Source organism: Maniola jurtina, chromosome 10 (genome assembly GCF_905333055.1).
Source record: "Maniola jurtina chromosome 10, ilManJurt1.1, whole genome shotgun sequence".
Lineage (NCBI taxonomy): Eukaryota > Metazoa > Arthropoda > Insecta > Lepidoptera > Nymphalidae > Maniola > Maniola jurtina.
In genome coordinates, this window is record NC_060038.1 from 3,479,515 (window position 1) to 3,504,162 (window position 24,648).

Below are 24,648 nucleotides of genomic sequence, written 5' to 3' on the forward strand. Positions count from 1 at the left end.
GCCAATAGTTAAGTTATGCAAAGAAATCGCCGGCTATAGTCCATAGATTAACAAATAATAACCGAAATGACCTCCCAAAAAATAAGCAAAAAGAATTTGAACTTGCACTTTCAAATCGTAATGAATGAGTGGGCAAGTCTGCCGTGACTTTCTCTACCCGACATGTAATGCCGATGACTATAGATTCCCTGTCTAATAGAGCTTCTTCAGTTTTTTTTTTAAATTTCATTTCGTGACGTCACAGCGATTGTACTGCTTCGGCTGGCACTTGGCAGTCATTTGCGGTCTAACATGAGTCGGTACAAGGCGTGACTATCGTTGATAGGCGCGTGAGTCCGAGTTGTTAAAACTCGAAGGTTTTGCACGTCAAAACACCGAGGTTTTACTCGAGAGTTGAGACGTTCACGTCACGTTTCACGTATTTTGTTGATAATCAACTAAGTTGTTTTGTTTTTGTGGCGTCTACTTTGCACCGGCTTCGTGGAGAATGGAGTGTTATTAGTGAAAAAAGGTAAGATGTGTGTTTTTGTTTACATACTTATGACTTGAAATTAATTTAAAGCGAAGGAACGACTTACAATGAGTTTAATAAATTGGATTTTACTTGTTCTTTGAAACAGACTATGTAAAGCAGTTGAATATGGTATACTTAGGTACTTAAAAAAATGGTACCTTAGTGTAGATAGGTAATTAAGTATCTAACTGAAAGGTCAAGGTCTGTTTTTAAGTATTGTTGATGGTACCTACTTACTTTATATTCAGCTTATATTTATTTCTTTGAAAATGAGTTGGATTTTGTGGCGTCAGCTTTGAACAGTTATCGAGAAAATAGAGGGCGTTTCCATCATGCCAAGTCATTACTTGCCATGGAGTTAAAAGTGAGGGAAAATCAAAATAAATTAAGGGTGTTTTGTTTTTTTGATTGCATTGGAAGTTTTACTTTTGTTTTTTTTTTTTTCAAACAACTGTATCGTTGAAAGCAATAACTTAGGTTTGAACACAGCTTAACAGAAGTTTATAGATTTTAACTATTTTATTTTTAACAGTGCTATTTTTCCTTTCCGGCAAAATTTTGGAGCAAATTCTAATTGTACATAAATATTTTCCTTTTGTATCTTTCGTAACTTTTCAATTAGGCCCGTTAAATACGTTCATTTTGTTGGTAATTATTTTGTTTTCGTAGTTGACTTCGCGTCGGGAAAATGGAGTAGGTATCTGAAAAAGGTAAGTTAGGTTGTTTTATAATGAGTGTTTTTGTTTTCCTCCTAATGACTGTAGCTTGGAGTAAATAAAGCGAGATGTCTCGAAATTAATCGTCTAGAATAGGCCCTTTTTTATTTCTGTTTTCAAACGTGGTTATCTTGATAAGAGGAGTCTCTCCATCACACGCTCCATACAAACGTAGTTCCAATTTCATCTGAATTTTAAGCAACCAAGGTCCATGAAATTTTGTAGGCATATTCTAGAAACTAATATCTATGCCTGTGGTTTTCCAGATTTCTGTTAAAATATTCGGTTTCAAAGTTACGTGGTCTTAAAAATTCACATACAAATCTTTGAGACCCTGTAATTTTAGATATTAGGTTCTAGAATATGTCTGCAAAATTTCATGGACTTTGGTTGCTTGATATTTAAATGAAATTGGAACTACGATTGTATGGAGTAAGTGACGGAGAGACCCCTCTTAAGATCGTTACATTCCGTTTTCGACACGAATTGTCAAATAAAATCATTTAGGTATAATACGCGATATATAGTACCTACTAGGTAGGTACCTACTTACTAGACATCCACAACTCAGTAGCTGCACTAAGAACTGCATTTCGACTCGGGTTACTCCTAAGATTTCGACTAAAACATGTTATTAAGTTTTTAATGACTTAATAATAATTCTAATGGTCTCACATTACTTACCAGATCTTTCAAATGATATTTATAGAATCATCATTTCCTGCCGAAGATATTTCCTTCTTTTTTGAAATCGGTACAAATATAGACTCTATGCTTTTATCTCCCACCCAGATAGGTAGAACGTACCTATTGAATTTATTAATATTCTTTCATCAAACACAATATGTCAGAGTATCTATCACCTTTTGTTATCTTTTATCTTTTCATCTATTTTATCTCTCAATATGGTTGTCTATGCATGTTTAAATTAATAAAGGAAGGTCGTGTACAAATTAGGTGTTCCTAAAATAAGTAATTTCTAGAGATTCAATATAAATCGATATTCAATTACGTAGGTAGGTACCTACATATTAAATGACCCTTATTGATCTTCAAGAAACACAAAGACATTGCATCAGTGTCGATGACTTGGCTTCGGATATAATAATTAGCTTTCTAATCTCAATCTTAGATTAACTTACAAAGATTCAGTAATTCAATATGGCTTCACTTTCATTAGCGTTGAAGGGTACATCATAATTATTATACCTACTTCATTCTATACGGTGGATGCACAGTCTAGTTTAGAGATTTAGGGCCTGCATAAACTATAGACTTTTATACGACAATTTTATCGTATGTAAGGGGCATGAGACGGGTCTGCCCGCGAAATTTAAGTTTAATTTGGTTTTTCGCAATTTGTAAACTAATACGACCAAGTAGGCCTTTGGAGTTTTAATTGCGCCAATGACAGTATAATCCTCACAGGTTTATATAAAAATCTTTACTTGAAAGGGTCCAGTTTAAGAAATTAACTCTAGTATCGACTAATTTGTGAGTTATAGTCGATACTAGAGATAATTTCTTAAACTGGACCCTTACCTGGACCTAGTAACGGCAATCGTCCCAGCTGACTTCCAAGAAAAAGTTTTTCGTCTGTAGAGGTACTTAGTTCAATGATCTGTGATGTAAGATTTAAGTTAAAATTTGCATATTTCAAATTTAGACCGTCGGATTTTAACGGAAGGCACTCTATTTTATTGTTTTGCGTAATTTCGACAACATTACTTAAGCGGACGCTCTGGCATTCATTGTTTCAGTATTTAGAGTAATTTTTTAGTATAATAACGCATTGTTGGTTAACTCTCATAGTGATATTTTTTAAATATTAAATTTATTCTCACAGAACAGGAAATATTAAACAAATTCATATTCAAGTAATGCTTCCTAAATCCGAAAACATTATCATTTGTTTGTGACTAAAATATTCTAAACAGTTATCTGCTGGATCTTCTTGAATAATAATTTAATGAGTTTTAAGTAAAAGAAAATGCGTGGAAATATAAGTGATCTATTATTCTTAGTACAAAAGGAATGGAGCACATGGAGCATGGTTAAAATAAGTAAGTAGACCTCTCATGTTCTTTACGAATGACTAGACTTCGCGTCGACAATATTTTGAGTATCCCGAAGGAACCCTTTGTTTTTATGGGATAAATGTAGCCTTTATCACTCATTGGATAATTTTCTACCTACCTTAATCCCGATTGAAGGCCGGTTTCTCATCAGACAGTTAAAATTATTTACATTAAAATGAAATTTGAGTACCTACTAAGAAAAAATCATTTTATGTTGCACAAGTAATTTTTTAACTATTTTTTTACCAAAAATTGACCCTTAACTTTAACCCCAGAAATGCACATACAGCCTACAACTTTGTTTTGCTTTGCTTGATTTCGTTGAGAAAGTTTAACTCTGAAACGGTAACTTTAATCGTCTCACGTGCAACTGAACTCATAATCAGTTTAGTCGTTTTGAAGACACAGATAAAAATCCTGGTTATGCTTATCCTGGTTAGATAAACATAACCAGGATTTTTATCTGTTTTAAAAAATCTAAAAAACGGGTGTTTGGGTTTTGATATTATGAAATGTAAACAATCATAATATTAGTAACCCAGGGCCAGTTGCACATAAGGTTGCTAGATAAGTTATGTTATAGTTGCTGTTAAACTTTGACCTCCAAAGTGGGTCGCACAAGTCAGTCTACATACCTCCATGATTAAGGTTAAATGTATTGCCTAAAATTTAATAAACCCTAACATGTGCAATTTATTTTGTTTTTATTGACGTATAAAATTTAACGGCAATCGTAACGTAACTTTAACGGCTTGATATGCAACTGGCCTCTCCAATTTTATTTATTTTTAAAGGAGCATAAACAGTCAAGTTAATTTTATTATGCATATCATATAAAATTTTAATAGTGACATTATTTACAAATATCATAATAATTTACCTAGCTATTAAACTGGCCGTAATATTATCATATCTCTACAATCTACATAGTGTAAAACAAAGTCGCTTCCTGCCGTCTTCCCTTGTAAACAATGCAACGGATATAATGCGGTTTTCATCAATAGATTGATTCAAAAGAAAGGTTTATAGTTTAAATTATTATTAACCCCCGACCCAAAAAGAGGGGTGTTATAAGTTTAACGTGTGTATCTATGTATCTGTCTGTGGCATCGTATCTCCTAAACTAATGAATTTTGTTTGAAAGGTGGCTTGATCGAGAGTGTTCTTAGCTATAATCCAAGAAAATCGGTTCAGCCGTTTGAAAGTTATCAGCTCTCTTCTGGTTATTAATGTAACCTTCACTTGTCGGGGGTGTTATAAATTTTTAATTCACACTTGTTTTGTGTCAATTTGTTTAAATATGACGATAATAAATAATTGTTGAAGATGTCCGAAGAAATCAATCCGAGTGAGAGCTCTCATCGAAAATGTTGCCTTATTCGATTGAAATATAACAAAATAAACATTGCACCCGTGCGAAACCGGGGCGGGTTGCTAGTTATGTATTTAATCTATAAGCTAATACAGTTACAAGCATATCGTATAAATATTCATATCTAACGGTTATTAATGAATAGCAGGCGTTAGCGGGTTCACGTATTATACTAATTCTATTACGTTATAAATATTGCTAGTATGTTACGTGACGGAATCTTGTTTATTTCTAAACAGCCTTCGTTGTAATAGGTGTTACGTCTTCATACATCCTAACGGTTATCGTGGGTAATGTGCGAGATGATTTAATTTGTTATTTCGGCCAGCTTCCGTCTTAACTTTTAGTGTTTATTGTCTTAACAGGGCTCTCTCTGTTACTTACTCCATACAATCGTAGTTCCAATTTCATTTGAATATTAAGCAACCAAAGTCCATGTAATTTTGCAGACATATTCTAGAAACTAATACCTGTGCCTGTGGTGTTTAAGATTTTTCTAAAAATATGTAGTAAAATTACAGGGGCTCAAAGATTTCTATGTGAATTTTTAAGACCGCGTAACTTTGAAACCGAATATTTTACCGGAAATCTGGAAAACCACAGGCATAGATATTAGTTCCCGGAACGTTTTTACAAAATTCCATTGAGTATGATTGGTAAGTATTCCAATGAGAGACGAACTACGTTTGTATGGAGCGAGTGACGGAGAGACCCCTCTTAACTTCACGTCGATCCGTTGCTCCTGTCCAAGAGATGCACTTTCCAGGCAAATTACCTAAGTATTCAAACCTTCTATAAGTAGTGCGTGACAGGTTGAGAATTGAGATGGCAACCGCGCATATCCGCACAGCCCTCGTGCTAACCCGCTGTGCGGGTGACGTGCGGATGTACGGAGTGTCCCATTGCCATACGCCGATTGTCATCTCAACCTGTCGCGTGCTATACCTGACTCTCAGATCATCATCATCATCATCATCACCAGCCTGTGGACATCCACTGCTGGACATAGGCCTTCCTTAAAGAGCGCCACCACACCCGGTCCTCAGCCTTCCCGCCAGCCGCTTAATATCATCGGTCCATCGTGCTGGAGGGCGTCCCACACTGCGTTTGCTTAAACGCGGTCTCCACTCAAGGACTTTCCGGCTCCAACGGCCATCGCCTCTACGACAGGCATGGCCTGCCCACTGCCACTTCAGCTTGCTAATAGTTTGGGCTATGTCAGTGACCTTGGTTCTCCTGCGGATCTCCTCATTTCGGATCTTATCCCTCAAGGAAACTCCTAACATAGCCCTCTCCATAGCTCGCTGAGCAACTTTGAATTTGTGGACAAGGCCGTTTGTCAGTGTCCACGTTTCAGCACCATAGGTGAGGTGACTCTCAGATGCGACTGTTTATCTCTCACAACTATCAAAAAGTATGCCCTACTTTTTATTGTTAATGGCCCTAACAAACAGAGATGTGAACAGAGTTATCTTTTATACGATCTCTACGCAAAGATGTGAAAACTAAGTTAGTTACTTTTAATTATAGTTGAGATTTCTCTAAGGCAGTGGCGCGAATTTTTTAATTTCAATTACAAAGCCTTTATTTTCTTAATCAATTTAGGCACTTACTATGTTACAGTGTGGCCAATTCTGTAGTACACAATGCAAACTAAATTTAAATGACCCGTTAGTACTATCCGATCAATACAAATTAGTGTCCAGCCAAATTCTAATTAAAATGTGTCGGAAGTTTTTAAATTTTGAAAATTTTGTTATAAGCGATGAAATATAACTTGCTTTAGCGGTGAAGGAAAACATCGTGAAGAAACCTGCATGACTGAGAGTTCTGCATAAAAGCGAAAGTGAAGTGAAGTCGAAGCATGGATGACCCAGTGATGGGTTAAAATAATGATGGTGATGTAATTTTGATGACCTCCCTGTCGTTGGTAAGTCGGAGGACCATGGGTTTGATTCCCGGTACAGGCAATAAAATTTCTAAATTATCTTTGATCTAGTCTGGTGAGAGGCTTTGGTTGTCGCTATTAACCACACCGCTACGAATTATTATTATTACACCGCTAGCAAAAACGTGCTGCCAAGCGATTCAGAGTCCGTGTACTTAGGTAGGTATGATGCTGCAGAAACCAATCACGGGTAGGCATTTATCATATCCTTTCCATTTCAATTTGGCCCATTGCATTGGAACTGGTGACATCACAGTCAAGAGCAAACTTCATCGAATAAAAAAACTGTGGGTGTAGAGTTGCAACGTCTTTAGATTTTAAAATTGATGCCTTTTACACATACATAGTTGTAGTATTAACACATACGTGTTTGTAGTTGTACTATTTGATACGTAGTTGTAGTATTAATTTTAATTCATTATGTTTTTCCTTGTGATAATAATAAAGTACTTATAGGTACCTATAAACTTATAAAGGACCTTTCCATCGATACCCACTTTATATTGATTATTTATTATAGGTGAGCAAATAAATTAAGTTTAATATTGTTATCAAAGTTAAAACCCTGCAACCCGCGCAGGTCGGGAAATATTTTCTCAACGTAATTAAAGTTTGAGTTAATTAAGTTCCGATGTGATTTAACTTTTCACAGCTAATTGTTTTAGATGGGGATAGATTTTGCATCATCGTTTAAAAAGTAGCAATGTATTACTAAACATAAATCAAAAGTTTAACTAACTTCTTATTTATAAAGAGGGTAGAAAACAAACTTTTGGTCAGCTTTAACACTGCAATTCATAGTCAAGATTCCGTTTCTTTAGAGGACCATTCAGATGACATGTGTCATATTCAACCTTTGTGCGATGAAGCTTGAGATTCTCTTGGACTTGCGACTGCCGAAATGTTTTGAAACAACTTAATTTTCACTATCTTTCTTTCTTCTCTCTGGGCTGGTTTCCGCACTTAAACATTTCCGTCTGATGTGCGTAAATTTTCACTATATTGGCGCTAATAGGTGCTGTGAGCTTACACGGAACTAAATGTTAGTTATGAGACATAATCCTAACATAGTGCCAACGCGAAGACAATTTTTGATACAAAGTGTCGGCACTCTACAAGGCATCGGCACAAAAAAATGTTGTAATTATAACCGGTTCTTGTATAGCCCACGTCTTCCAGTGTAAGTACCTATAATAATACATAATATGTCTATTTCAGTGTCTATCAAATTGAATCATTCATCACTCAAAACTCATGATTTATGGAATTGACTGATGCTGGGCTATCCTATCGTCTAGGTATAGTACCTCTCTGTACGAATTCACAACGGTTATTTAATAAGTCTACTTACAAAAACTCATCGGTCAATAAACTTTGATTTAATACGTTTTTGCGTCACTTTTTCGCAAATCGGGTTCTATAATCGAAAATACACGAGCCAAGAGAATGGAAAAATCAACCAAAACCACTAAATATTGCGGTTGTCTACCACAACATTGTTTATATTATATTCCTCCTTCATCTTTTTTACTTTACGTAACACGATATTATAATAATTCACATCCAAAAAGTGGTTAAGTAGTTGAGTAGAAAGTAATGATAAAATTTATAGATAAATAATATATACGGTAAACGAAATCTAATAAGTACAATTTTTTTCCTTTAAATATTCCGTTATAATGGATAGGCTGAGCGAATAGAAGTCTAAATTAGGATATGGGCGTAAAGTCTTCTTTTATGAAGTCATACCAATATTTAAAAAATCCTAGTAATAGTCACATAACTTTTAACGCGGCGGTCTCCGTTTTCGTCGATACTAAAGTTTACTAAAATGGAATTAAGTTAGGAACGCATGGATCGAAAAATTTGAAATTAATATATAATATTTTTCATTATATCCCCTTGGATTTGGTCCGATTAAAACATGATTGGACAAACTTTCCTCGATAGAAAAAAAATCAGAAGTTTGGTCTAAAACCTTAGACTTTTGGGTTTTTCTCTTTAATGACAAAGCTCTTAAAGACGTAACTTTCACCATAGGTGTAAAACAATCAAATAAATAATTCGGTCCGATCATTTCACAGTAAGTGCTATATTTCAAATTATATTCTAAATTATTTGATTTCACGCTTCCTCGCTTATTCTCTTCAAATCGCGTACAGAGCGAGTACAAAGAATTTTCGACCCTATTGTTGAGTCTTATGGGCCGTAATTACGTTATCTTGTCAGTCATACCCGTCGCCTCAGCGCGGCAGGACCTGTTTCGGGTTTCATAAGCATTTTGTCATACTGTAATTGTACAGAATGCCATAGAGTAGTAAATTCAGTACTATGTTATAAAGTATTTTTATTTAGGATTTTTCTAGATTTTAAGATAAGTTTATATTGTGCATTTATTACATTAAAAAAGTAATTATTTTAAAAAGAATGCAGTAAACAGTACATTGCAGTGTAGTGAAGCTCTTTAGGGAAGGCCCATGTCCAACAGTGGACATCCACGGGCTCATAATGATGATGATGATGATCATGATTATTATGAAAATGACATCCACTTTCAAGTCCGAGATGTTTATCCAAGGTGTTATAATTTTTAGTTTCTTCACTTGCTATGCAATGATATCATTTATTAGGGTTCCGTACCTCAAAAAGAAAAGCGGAACGCTTATAGGATCAATTTGCTGTCTGTTTGTCTGTCTATCTAACTGTATGTCTGTCTATCTGTCCGCCTGTCAGTCTGTTTTGTCCATGTGTGTTGTGTCTGTCAGGAAAACCTATAGGGTACTTCCCGTTGACCTAGAATCATGAAAATTGGCAAAAACCATGAATTTATGGGTTCATTAAAAAACAATGTGTTTCAATTTTCAAAGTAAGATAACTATACCAAGTGGGGTATCATATAAAAGGGTTTTACCTGAACATTCTAAAACTGATTTTAATTTATTTTTAAGCATAATAGTTTTTGATTTATCTTGCAAAATGTCGGAAAAATACCTGAGTACGGATACGGAAACTTGGTGCGCGAGTCTGACTCGCACTTGGCTGGTTTTTTTATGTATATACGTCACTAAGTAGTCAATAATAAGTTTGACTAAAAATTGCAGTGTCATAAATGTTTTATAGATCAAAAAAATAATCATACTATTAAATATTCCTTCAACTTAGACCTTATTGTCACAGCTTAAAAGTTGAAAATGTGCAAAACAAAATTTCATACGTACTTAATACTTTTTCTCATAAAACTAGTTCAATTTACAAGAAATGAAAGATCCTATTGTGTTTGCCTTTGTCAATACAAAGGATCTTTGTGGCTTTTGTGTTCTCACTCACGTATACTAACATTAAAATATCGATGTTAAAATATTCGTTGTAAAACTTACCTTATGTAGTTATTCTTAAAGTATACATTAAATTGTTATTAGGACGAGAGTTGCTTCGTTTTGGAATGCCAAATCAGTGTATCAATTTTTCTTGTTTTGAATCGAAAGGTAAGAACAGTAATAAAATGTAACTACTGAAATCGTTTGTTTGTAGCTTTTATAGGTTCGTGAGAAGTAGTATTGTTGTATGATAATTTGGTCAATTTACAGATCAAATTTCTCAAAATCCTGTCTTAGTGCGGGTCTACGTTATATAGAGAACCAACTGCACCTTTTCAAACTTCAAAATCCCATCAGGACCAGTCCTGGCACAATTGTTAGTTAGTGGTAGTACCTTTTCACCCCCACTTTTTTTCATATTACATCCGTTAGGTCAATTTTTTTCGTATAAAATGTAGCCTATGTTACCCGGATTTACACCTCATTCATCAAAATCAGCCCAGTAGTTTCGGCGCTACGGTGGAACACACAGAATCTGGATACAAACACACACACATACATATACAGACTGCTAAAATCATAACTCTTCCTTTAGGCTTTGCCGCAATGGGGTAAAAAAACAGGCTGAATTGAGAACCACCTTCTTTTTGGAAGTTGGTTAAAAATTAAAAAAGGAGCAAGCAACAGACCATTTAGACTATTTACTTTTCCAGACGTTTTAGATACTATCTCATTCAGCGTTTATGTCATCCAACTATGTAATTTGACGTCTGGCTAATGAGGTGTTCTAATCATACAGACTATTCACATTTCCAGACGTTTTGCTACTTGTGCATTCTGTTTTTATGGCGTACAGCTAAGTTGACTCTCTGCTGACTGGGTAATCTGCTTTGATGTCATCTAGCTGAATTGTCTATTGGCTTACTAGGCACTTTGCTTTCATGTCAGTCAACGTAAAATTGTCTTTTAGCGAAAAGGTAATGACCTCTTTTTCTGGATGCCTAATGAGAGGCATCCAGAAAAAGAGCTCAGCTTCTGAATTAGAGAAAATAATTACTACAAATTTAAAATTTGAATCAATGGCCCGAATCTGAATATAACAAAAAAGCTATAAAATATTTTAATCTCTGTCTTGACTTTGTTCAGTATCATATAAAAACATTTCTCCAGCGCTTTGACTTTGAACCTTAACGTAAACAGTTAAGTTAGCGTATTGAATGTGTACATACCTACTTATGCTCTTTTGGAATATTTCACCTAATTAGTTAACTTTTATGGCTATTAGCTCCGAGCGGGCCGGTTTGACTGTAACCATATTGAATAAACAAAAACAAGGATTATAAACAAAACAGCTTTTTATACAACACGAAATATATTATAATGTTATCCTGTTATGGCTGCAGGTGCATATAATCTCTTTCAGGTGTTTTTGCACGCCTAGCGCGTGTGATATTTTTTTACTGTAAACGTTTTGATAATATGAAAAAATAGGATTTTACGATCTCGGTAATTAGTGAAATGCAATAAATAGTTACTTGTGTAATGTCCGTGCTAACTATATTTTCATTGAATTTCAGTTGAGTGTAATTTCTATAATCTCAGCATCTATAATAGCAATAAGATATAGAAAATATAAGATTTACCTATAAATGTAAGTAATTAGGAATGACAGTATTATCATTATCAATAAGTGAAAATTTCAGAAACTTGGACTTGTCCATGCTATAATCTTTTATCCATGTGAAGTATCTTCTTTCAAGGCCAAATGTAATGGTCACCATAGTAATGACCAAAACTGGCAGATAGGGGTTTATAATGAGAACGTTAACGTAAAATAGACCTTAACCGCCTTGTTTTATAGCTCAAATTAATCCATTCATGTATAGCCAGTCAGACAGAACCAGAAATTAAAATCGGTGTAATTGAATTTAGGACCTTAAGTCAAGGTTATTTAGGCCCATTTTAATTTAATGTTACTGTGTGTGTGTGATCTCATTCTATGAAAGTTGGTGAAATGTTAAATCTCCTACTATAATAAGCATACAGGTTGAAAAAGACACCTATTAGCATGATTGTAAATAGATCTCATTCATTATTTCTCGTTGTTGACAAAACAATAAAAGTACATTATAATATTGTTGTTTTTTTTTTATCAGTGACTGTTTACTAACTAATGATAGTAACTTGGCAACAGTGTGCATTAAATATTATAAATGCGAAAGTGTGTCTGTCTGTCTGCTACGTTTTCACGGCCCAACCACTGAACCGATTTTAATGAAATTTGGTACAGACTTGGGATACATCCCGGAGAAGGACATAGGCTACTTTTTATCCCGGAAAAATGAAGAGTTCCTACGGGATTCAAAAAACCGAAATCAACGCAGGCGAAGCCGCAGGGATCCTCTAGTAGTATATAAAACAATATTTAACTTGTACACATATTTTTTATAGATACGCAATGTTATATATTACAATAAAGTAACCCAGCGAAGTCGAATGTAATCGATTCTGATGATACCTACAGATTAATTTTTTTAAATAAATTTTTAATTATTTCATAATAAATATTTTTTATCACTATAACTTTGAATTTTAAACTTATACATAACTTGACTTTTTACTCCATCGTAAACACTGAAGTGGGGTGACGTAATGATTAAATGCAGGAGCGATGTGAAAATAATAATCTACACTGTGGCGATGCGCAACCGGTTCAGGGGCGTCTAAGAGAGATGCCGATACAATGTGTATCGCCATCTCTAGATTTGAAATTATACCTGGAATATACCGTCCCCTTAAGCAATATGTAAAATTTACTATTTTGCGATATTCTAGCAGTTTTCTAAAAATAACTAAGTTATTAAGTCGTATAGAAAATAGAAATCCACAATATTAAAAATGCAAGAGTATCTTTTCCTCTGTCTGTTACCTTTTTTTCACGGCCCATCCAGGAGCGGTACAAAGATAGCTTGCGTCCCAGGGGCGGACATCCCGGGATAAAAAGTATCCTATGTCCGCCATTGGATACTTTTTATCCCGGAATATCAAAGAGTTCCCACAAGATAAAAAAACTTTTACACAGATGAAGTGGCCATCATCTATTTAATAATAATTATTTTATTATTTCTCACGTCGAGTAAAACGGTGAGATGTTTAATTAGGTTTATTATATTATTACATTAAAAAGTTAAATACTTTACGACCGGCGTAGAAAGTGTAATAATAATTTTATATCTTATTTATATTTTAGGTATAACGAAATCCATTTAGGTGATCATGAAAATAACGATTCACATAATATAATGGGTTAGTATAATATTTTGATAAAAACGACAATATTCTTTATTTTACTTATTAAATACTTACCTAACTGTTATAATATTAGTATCTTTACATACACAAGACAATAAGTGCAAACTTAGCACAACCGAGATATAATGGTAGGTACAAGATTGTTATATTTAATTCAAAAAACGGGGATCTTTACAATTTGTTAATAAAATAGGATTTTACCTTGATAGCCAGGTATATTATCCTATTATCCCCGAGGGCTATAAATCCCTAGGCTATCATGCGAACGAAGTCGCGGGCAGTGATAATAGTAATAAGAGTAAAACAGATGTTTTAATTAATGCAGATGAGATAACTGCAGATGCAGTGATCTGCAGTTTTGAAAAACTAAACCGTTCTCAACTAAAATACTTTCGATTAAGTAAAAGTATAAGTAAAATAGTTTTTATTTATTTGCGACTGTCTTAAGACGGATATTAATATACGCAACGTGTGCGCACGCTCGAGCAACTTTCACGGCCAATTCAGCAAAATTAATATAATCGTTTCCAGTATGAAATGTTTTATGTCGGATATACATATCATTCGCGTGCGATATGTCGTTTATATTTAATCGATTATATAAATCGATTCAGTTCAATATCGTTTTATGCAATTTCTTTCATTACCTCGAAATAAAACTTTACGATTGTCCGTAGATTGTGAAATTATTGCTTAGTTTCACTTTAAGTTTTTCAAAAAATATTCTGTTGTTTTTATTGTTTCTTGCCGGCTTTTCCCAGTAGAACCTACTTTCTGAACCGGCGGTAGTAGAGAAGGACAATGAGAGTGAGGGAATAAAGAGTGCATCTGTGTTTGCGGCTTGGGTGTAAACTTCAGCATTCCTATTCCTACGAAGTCGGTTATGTAAATAATGAAATAAGTCAAATAATTCTTTTGAAACTCACTTGATGGTTAAAAGTGCGTGACGCTTGTACCTACCCTAGATACAGACCTGCTCTGAGTACTTAATATAATAATAACACTTTTCGTAATATTAAAATATCTCCACAATAGGTGTTCTACTTTATTTTACTGAACGACGAATGAAGACCTTAAAAACACAAATAACAAGAACTTTCTCCTACCTACCTATAATTAGTTAATTTTACGAGCGAATGAACAGTTTTTTGGTCTACTTAGCAATTTTGGAAGTAGTCTGATCAATGATAAAGACCAGAGAACATAGATTTAAGACTCAAGTCTTGTAAAAATTGTATAGTCTACTGTACAATTTTTAACAAAATAGTTTAATAACGTTACTAGGGACATAACGACAGGTCACATTTTTTTGACCCCTTTCCCCTCCAATTAAGCGTAAAGCTTGTGCCAGGAGTGGGTACGACAGTAGTGCAACGGGTGGGGTTTGAACCGCCGACCTTTCGGAATTCAGTCCGCTCCTCAACCGTTGAGCTATCGAGGTTTCAATTTAAAATTGACTTAGGTATTTAGTAATTTCAGCAGCAAGACTTCGATAAAACTCGAGGATGCCCGTCCAAAACTATCTTAAATGGCAATTACGAACAATAGGTAGGTAAGTATGTGGCAAATTAAGGTCACGAAAGTAAAAACGTGCGAAACATTCGGAGAGACGAAAATAAAAAACTGAATAGAATAGTGAATGGCGTTGATGTTCATTCAGTAACATACCTACTTATTTATTTGCATACCTATTTACTACCGACGTACCTACTGTATGAATATTGAATTCATTCCAACTAGCAAAAAGTTATTTTTTTTAGTTTCTAAGTTTTTATAACTAGAGCTTTTCCTGATTATAGCATCAAAGATATTCAGGTTATATTAAGTAGGTATACCTGCTTTACTAGATGATGAATGCGACTAGCTACATCCATGTGGATTTAGGTTTTTTAAAATCCCATGGGAATCCCGTTTTCGGGGATAAAAAGAAGACTTGTCCGTGTTACAAAAATAAGATGTTCGTGTCTTCGTCCACGTGGATTTAATTTCTTTTAAATCCCGTGGGAACTCTTGATTTCCATATGTACCTAAAATTGCTAGACCAAATTTGTATTTATGTCTGTGTATAAAATCTAAAGATACAAAGTGGGAACGGCGTCCTACATACAACACAAATACACTAATCAATTTGAAAAGATTTCGTCAACAGTACGACACCCACTGTTCCCTAAATCCATATATTAGAAGGGTCCTGAAACGCTACTTTGTAAGTATAATGAATTCAAATAGCCCTAAATTCTACTAATGCAGCTATGCTAATAGATTCCTTTTAAATATTTGCTCAGTTGTTGCTCGTTTCACAAAACTAGTTTCTAATCCCGACTTCATCCTACGCTTCATAACCAGATCCAATCTTGATTGCTTTTCATCAGACATGAATGTAGTTGAAGGCAAAGCAATTTTTATAGTATCTGTCATCCGCGTGGACTACAAAACAAAATCAACAAATCTCAGTAGTTTGAGCTGTCGTTGATAGATCAGCCAGTCACCTTTTCCTTTTATATATGTATTTAGATTAAGGAAAGGTCTTGACTCCTTTCCTATACTTAATCATAATTATGGTAGGGGATATCTTGTGATAATAATGCGGTGGGCTCCAAGTAAGCTGCATAAAACTGGACTGATACGGGAACTCAGGTATTACGATATAAATGAGCAGATGTTAGTAATAAATCTAGTCTTGATATTTCCTTTGTGAACTTAATCGTTAAAGGTGCGTGCCCGAAATCGAACCCGCGATCTCCTGGAGGAGGCGGACGTCTTAACTACCAGGCTATTACAAGGTAGACAACATGCCTATATTTAAAAAATCAGTAAACCGTTGTTCTTAGCATCTGTTAGAAACATCGACCTTCTAAGTAAATAGGCATTTGAAATCTATTAAATTAACTCCCACATACTGATTATTGTAAGGTTTCAGCTTGCTTAATTTCAATGGTTTTACGCCTTTGTTTATGTAAATATGAGTTGGTGGGACAGAAGTAACCTAGGTATCTTAACAAGCCTCCTACTATAATACCTACTTACATATTCAATGAATTTAGTCTGTAGTAGAGAGTCGTTGTATTTGTCACTGTTTTGCTGTTGTTGCTCTTGGTCATCACAATCGCAAAATACGATTTTAGGGGAATGGATTAATCGGATTAAAATACCTACAATAGAAATTATTAAACTCACCGTTGGTAATTTCAAAGATTCCGTGAGCAAAGCAAATAGCGCTCATTTCACAGTCATTACACATCAAACGAAATCAACAGTGATTACTTACTGTTCCGGTAACAATGCAATATAACAAGTTATTTTTAAACGGGTTTTATTTTTAGACTTAACGGTTTATTTTTGAGTAAATGTTTTTTATTTATTTCCTCTTATTTTCTTAAATAGGTGATGTCCGCGTGGATTTAAGTTTTTCAATTTCGTGGGAACTCTTTGGTTTTTCATAATAAAAAACCAATGTTCGACTTCGGGATGCAAGCTATTAGCTATCTCTGTAAAAAAATCGTCGAAATTTATTAAAAGGTAGGTCGTGAAGAGGTAACAAATAGGCGGGTGACACACTTTTGCATTATCCATAATATATTAGTCATTCTATAAGTTATAGATTCAAAAACAGATTTCTCTTTGCCCTTGCCTCAAATTTTACTTAAGTACGTGTAAATCACTAAAACATATATGAAACACAGATGATACGAATCACAATTAACCAAAACTTTTAACTATTAAATTCACAATATTTCCACGAATAAAGACATCTCGCATGGCACGACGCAAATTAGCCAATTAGAAAAGCAATGCTTAATTGTTAAAATCAAATCGATTTGTGTTTATTCCATCGGAAAAATAACATCATATTGAAACATGCTGATCGCGCATAAGACACTTGCCGCCCGCGACGCTCAAAATTTTCAGTACCCACGGAAAATGCCAAGGCCATAATCAGTCGCAACTGTCAAATTATTATTTCAGTCATGCTGATAGAGTCATACCAGCGTACATTCGGCTAAATGATTTATTTCAGAACTATAATTCTTTTGCTTTTTTTATCTATAGTCATGTAACGCCATCTAACCAAATCAAAGCATGCGGAATAAATATTAGTATGGATGTTCGCGCACCAAATGTTCGGTTGATGTGAATTTATCTCAGATGTGTTAGAACTAGGTATAACTAGTAGGTACGTACTAGATCTACGTATAGCAACTCCTTCAGACATCCACTATGATCGATAATTTGTCTCTCTATGGGTATGTGACGGCCCTTAAAATATAATGCTCGTAAATCTATTGGATTTGGCGCGTGCGAAGCGTGATGTTCGTGCTTTAATGTGTGATTATGATAATTTAGATATCTAAGTTATTAGGTATTTCATTGAACGGTATGATAATTCGTAGTAAGATGTTTATGAGAATAGACAACGTAAGGATAGGCACGCGCCACGATATACAAAATAGATCTTTTAATTCTATCGGGCACGCGAGATCTATATAAGATGCAAATGTGACTTGAACAATACTTTACAAGCTCTTTTGAATACCTAATCAAACAGATCATTGGTAGTTACACGAATTTATCACCGGAAAATTGATTCTACTGAGACCGGCAAGAAATTCAATACCTAGTAGGTATTCCTATGATTTTCTGTAATGGTTCTTTTTTTTTTAATTTTAATCATTCATTAATTTTCTACACCAGCTATTTTCATTATCATCATGATCAACCATCGCCGGCTCACTACTGAGCACGGTTCTCCTCTCAGAATGAGAAAGGTTTTAACTGTAGTCGACCAATAGTCTACAAGTGCGGAATGGCAGACTTCACACACCTTTGAGAACGTTAGGGAGAACTCTCAGGTATGCAGGTTTCCTTACGATGTTTCCCATCACCGTTAAAGCAAATGATATTTAATTTAATTCTATATAATATTACTATAATAATTTAATTTTTATAGATTGCTAGAAACACAAACTTCCTATTAAAAAATAACTCCCGTTGTTTTTTATGTACCTCGTACCCACTTAAGCTATTTTTATAATAATTCGGATGAGAAATCGCTTTTTATTAACCCCCGACCCAAAAAGAGGGGTGTTATAAGTTTGACGTGTGTATCTGTGTATCTGTGTGTCTGTGTATCTGTGTATCTGTGTATCTGTCTGTGGCATCGTAGCGCCTAAACGAATGAACCGATTTTAATTTAGTTTTTTTTGTTTGAAAGGTGGCTTGATCGAGAGTGTTCTTAGCTATAATCTAAAAAAATTGGTTCAGCCGTTTAAGAGTTATCAGCTCTTTTCTAGTTTTCTTGTAGAAAAGAAGGTTAGATAACCGTTAGGTTCTTAATATTATGTCAATTGACAAATGTCAAGCAGTCAAGATGGACGTTGCCTAAATACATAATTATTTATTTGAAAATGATGTTTTGGAAAACTCAAATACTTTGGATCGTCGGGGGTGTTATAAATTTTTAATTTACACTTGTTTAAATACATCCCTACCTACAATAAAAATAAGTCAATAACCTGTCAATGGATTGTTTAATTGTTAGTAGCTTGATTAAAACTAACATCTTGATTAAGTTGAATCTGTTCCGCCATAATTTAAAATGTTGATTAGTTACCTAAATTAGTTTTCTAAAAAGTAATTTACGTTTCTTATACTTTAATCATGTCATAATATTTTGCAACTAAAGTTAGTTGAAAATGGAAATAAAGAAGAGAAAATGTCTTAATTTTCTAGAAATACGTAGTTACTCGGAATGTCGTCGAAAATTGTTGCGTTCCATGAAAATGGGTTTAAGTGTTCCAAGAACAGTAGATCTTTATTACTCCAGTGTAGGCGAGTGCAGACATCAGATCAGACAATATAGCTTTCAATTATATTATTAAACAATCAATACTATCCGTCTACTTCGATACAGTTACTTATTTACAGTTAATGAACTTAGGTCTTCTAGTTTGCAATAATTAATGAAATATAGATTTTTTATTCGTAGCAAAAAAATAAGAAGTAAAAGTTAAAGTAGACGGCGAAGGATTATGTCGGTAATACAAATTCTCTTCCAGTGATGTAGTGAGTACGGTATGGTACTCATGGTAGTGGTGACTAATTTGCAAAATTTTATCATTTGCTACGATGTTCGAAATGTTTTAAATTGACGCTAGGTAGCCTATAAATAATATTCTTTGAATGAATTAATGAGTAAATTTTTATTGTACATCACAAAATTAATACAAAAAAAAAAACACATGCAAACCAAAACAAAATATACTCGTAGGCAGGTACTCGTAGGGACATATTTGACATAATATTGTCGATTCGAGAGTTACCTTACTCTGGTTCACTCTGACGATGCGACGGTGAAAAAGTCTGATGTTTCTTCTGTACCAAGTATGCGTAAGTATGTATTCATTGTATCACAATGAATCTGTAAATTGCTGTTACCTGTTTACAAGGTTTTCCATGTTTCTGGGTCAACTGTGTCATTCTAATTTCTACATGACCATAAATGTAGTGTTGAAATGGTTTTTAGGGTTTCATACACAAAGGGTGCCAACGGGACTCTAATAGAAGCCTGGCTGTCCGTCCGTCTGTCTGTCGATCCGTCTGTCGATCCGTCTGTCTGTCTGTCATGAACTGTAATAGGTAGAGAGTTAAAATTTTCACAGTGTATATTTCTATTGCCGCTTTAACAACAAAACATACCTACTAAAAAATCAAAATGGACGCCATGCAATTTTAAAGAATGAAAAGTACATAATTAAGTAGTCATAATATATCTTGTGCGATGGTACGGAACTCTTCGTGTGCGAGACCGACTTACACTTGACGGGCTTTTACATAACCACGTTATGCTACGCTACCTACTCGTTAAGACTTCTGACATCAATTTCTTTTGTAAGGGGGGATTTATGTGTTGTGAAGATTTTTGTTTATATTAAAATCGGTGATGGCTTAGTGGTTATCTAAATCTTTGGCCTCCTATTGGGTGGTCCGGGGCACGCTCTTATAACTTTTCGGAGCTATTTACGAGTATTTTATTTATTTATTTATTTAAACAACTTTATTGTTACGAAATTACAAAGACAGAATATATGATACACTTAATCAACTGTATGTATGTATGTGTATGTATGTATGTGTATGTATGTATGAGTATGAATGAATGAATGAATGAATATACTTTTATTGTACACCACAAAATTAGTACAGAAAAACACATACAAAGCTCAACAAAATATAGGTACAATTTGGCGGCCTTATCGCTACCTAGCGATCTCTTCCAGGCAACCAAAATGGTCCAAAGGATATAGCTATAGATATTAGAGGTAGGTGGTGTAAGTATACATTTACATTTATATATAATATTAGAATAAATAAATATATAAATAAATAAATAAATACATAGAAACATGTTAAAATTTAAATAATGTACTAAATAATAAAATACATAATATAGACTAAAAAAATAATAATAAATAAATATGATATATAGATAAATAATAAATCCTCATACTATTATTAAGACTAGTAAAATATGTTCCAATAAATCCGATAATGCTAAAGTGATAGTGACAAATAGTGATCTTTCACCAGCCTCTTAAAGATATTGATGGACTTAGCCTCCCTGATTACGAGAGGCAAGGCATTCCACAATTTAATAGATTGGAACTGTGAAGGATTTATTGAAAAAGGAAGAAGAATGTGAAGGCGTCCTTAAAATAAGCTTCCTAGAGGTGCGGAGAACTTGTCCCGGACGCGCTGCAAATTCAAATTTCTCCTTCAAGTAAGGAGGAGAAGAAGGGTGAAACAATACACAGTACAGAATAGAAAGGATATGTAAGTTCCGGCGAAGTCGGATGGGTAACCACTTGAGACGAGACCGAAAATGAGACACATGGTCATATTTGCGCAACCCAAATATGAACCGAATACTAGTGTTTTGAAGTCTCTCAAGCTTGTTTAACTGATCTTCTGTTAAGTTAATATAACTTGCGTCGGCATAATCAAGGATAGGAAGAAGTAAAGTCTGTATGAGTATGTGTGTTTTAAGCAGTTAACTGATTTGTTAAAAACTTGTAAGGAAATCTGCGTGCCTCAGAGTTCTTCAGAACTCGTAAAGGTGTGTAAACTGTGAAGTCTGCCAATTTGCACCTTGGTCATCATGGCTTAAACTCTAAGTTCTGAGGGAAGACCCACTGGCTATCTCAGGTTTTTTATTACAATATTGCAAAAAAAAATTCACGCAATTCGCTAGATTTACCGACAAAACCGAACAAATCGACACCGAACAAATTCGGCCATAGACATTCAATTCGTTTTATTGATGACAGGGCTAATGTGTAATAGAGCCATATTGAAAAAACCGGAAATGGAAATCTCTACCTACTTTCCTAAGTTATGTAAAACGCATTTTCCATTGATTAACTAATATTTTATTGACGTTTTCTCTGACCTCAATCTGGCAATCTTTGTTATCGGCTTGTCCACTAGCAATAAAAATTGCAGAAGAATTGCAGGTGCCGAGGTTTAATTCTGATACAAGTTATCCCTTGACTGCGAACTTATCTGATGGTAAGTGACGATGCAGTCTAAGATGAAAGCGGGTTAACTTGGAAGGGGTATAACAGTTTCATTAATCCCATACCAACCATAAACTTTTCTACGACCATCAACATCATTATATTAAGTATCTAGACGATACCAAATATTAGACAAAAGAGGAAAAGTAAATCTATCTTAACAGACAAATGGAGATAGACTGCCAAGATAGATATAAACAAAAATAATATGCCAGGCAATAACAGCCTTACATCAAAGTAATAGATTATAAGCAAACCATTAGTACCAAAATTGATTTACGTCAATAATAGAGGCATCTGGAACGTGACGACAGGCATCATCTCGTCACGCACGACGCTGTTTACATAAAAGTAGGTACCTACTACATGTACGTATGGTTAGATTTTTCTTCATGTTTCATGCATAATTTTTAGGGTTCCGTACCCGAATGGTGCCAACGGGACTCTATTACTAAGCCTCCGCTGTCCGTCCGTCTGACTGTTAGTCAGCGGGCTGTATCTCAGGAACCATTATAGATAGAGAGTTGAAATTTTCACAGGATGTGTATTTCTATTGCCTCTATAAAACAAATAATAAAAATTTCAAAATGGCCGCCATGAAAATTAAAAAGTGTTGTTACTATACTTCTTATTAAATCTATCTAATCTTCTTGTTAAAATTGAAAAATAATAGGTTGAATGTCGAGTTTTCCTTTACCATTAAAGCAAGTGTTAATTACTATATTTTATAGATAAATAATTGCTTAAAACGCATATTATACGTAGGTAGGTAGGTAAGTATATCTAACTGTGAACAGTCTAAAGGCTTAGGGTTATAAATTATTGCAAGTTTATTAGACAATAGTTTATAAGTAATATTAGCTGTTATAATAACTATATCTATTTCTAGGCTTCAAGCCTATTTTGTATAGTAGCTTTTAAGCTATAAGCAATAGATAAATATTTAGGCCTTAATTTTGTAAATATTTATCTATTGTAATTATTTGCATTGAGCAATAGGTAAATATTTACTTGACAGTGTGAGGCGGGCATTAGTAACTACAATTGCGGTTAAATAACGAGGTATAAAGTAAAATAAAAAATGACAGATTAAAAAATTACAGATGAAACTGTACACATTTTTTCCTATCTCAATAAAGATATTAAGTTCTACATTATTCACCACCTTATATAAAACAAAGATAATAATCTTCACATTGTTATCAGTAAGTACTCTATCAACCTGTGTGCGTGATGTGTCTGAGTGTCAAATTGTAAAAAAATATGCACTATTTTTATTTAAATTATTTACATATTGAAATTGTGAAAAATGCGTAATTTGTAATCGTATAGTGGCAGTTTGTAAGCAGAAATTTTATCAAGTTATTATAAAAGTGAAATTAAAATAAACCTTGGAATATTCTAATAAATATAAAAATCGAATGAAAAAAATTAAATTCATAATAATTTATCAGTAATCAAAAGTGTGTTAGTGATATTAAAATAGTGGCAGTCGTAATAGAAATACTGTAGAATATTCTATATATTTCATAGGTATATATTTATATATAAGTAATATATATTTTTGATAGGTAGAGGGAGGTACACAGTAGGTACCTAGCACACTTAAGTGAAATTAAATTAAAAAGAAAAATATACTTATAAATAAAATAAATAAAACGCAATAATTAAATAGAAAAACGGAATTTATGCTATCAATCGAAGTTATTGCAATTAAATAATAATTTCAATTATTTTTTGTATTTAAAAGTGAAATCATAAAAGGTGCGTCTAAACGTTGGTAATAAATAATTGAAATCTTAAAAGTGAAAACGTTAGCGTGAAAAGTAAAAACAAAATAATGTTTTTATTGTCGATGAAAAATTGAAATAATGTTATTACGAATGAATGTTAGTATGAATGAAATACATAATGGGATATTTTCATTATGAATTAATTAAATTACTTATATGAATATTAACATCATAAATATTATTAAACATTTAATGTTAATAAGCTTCTAAGAAATAACCGACTATAAACTCTTATTTAAATCGCGAAATAGGAGAAACGTGCAGCGACTTGGTTGCGACCATTTTATTATACTTACATTTGCATAACAAATATTCAAATAAACTCGCATTGTATAACGAAATGAGCCTACACGATCTCTGCATTACCATTAATGACCATAAAAGAACTATTCATAAAAGAAACAATACTTAATTACTACATTAACCCCAAAAGACAGGCTAAGAAAATCATAGGAAATTAGTATAGAACTTAACAGGGCTCTCTCCGTCACTCGCTCCATACAAACGTAGTTCCAAATTCATTTGAATATTAAGCAACCAAAGTCCATGAAATTTTGCAGACATATTCTAGAAACTAATATCTATGTCTGTGCTATTCCAGATTTCTGTTAAAATATGCGGTTTCAAAGTTACGCGATCTTAAAAATTCACATACAAATCTTTGAGCCCCTGTAATTTCCAAACTACATATTTTTAGAAAAATCTAAAACGCCACAGACACAGATATTAGTTTCTAGAATATGTCTGCAAAATTTCATGGACTTTGGTTGCTTAATATTCAAATGAAATTGGAACTACGATTGTGTGGAGCAAGTGACGGAGAGAGCCCTGTTAATGACCATAAAAAAGAACTATCCATAAAAGAAACAATACTTAATTACTACAATAACCCCAAAAGACAGGCTAAGAAAATCAAAGGAAATTAGTATAAGAACTTATAACTAAGTAGGTATATTAATTGAGAAAATAAAAGAAAAAATCAGTTGCCGTAATACTTAGTGATTTTGGATACGTCGGCGTCGTTT

General features: G+C 33.7%; 1 protein-coding gene across 1 annotated transcript in view; it reads left to right on the top strand.

Annotated features, from left to right (window-relative positions):
* Nucleotides 1-278: 278 nt before the first annotated feature.
* The window catches only part of LOC123868989, a 39,388-nt gene continuing 15,018 nt past the window's right edge, over nt 279-24,648 (top strand). The window contains exon 1 of the mRNA XM_045911695.1: nt 279-511. The gene's annotated coding sequence lies outside the window, so the exon portion shown is untranslated. The remainder of the gene's footprint in view (nt 512-24,648) is intronic.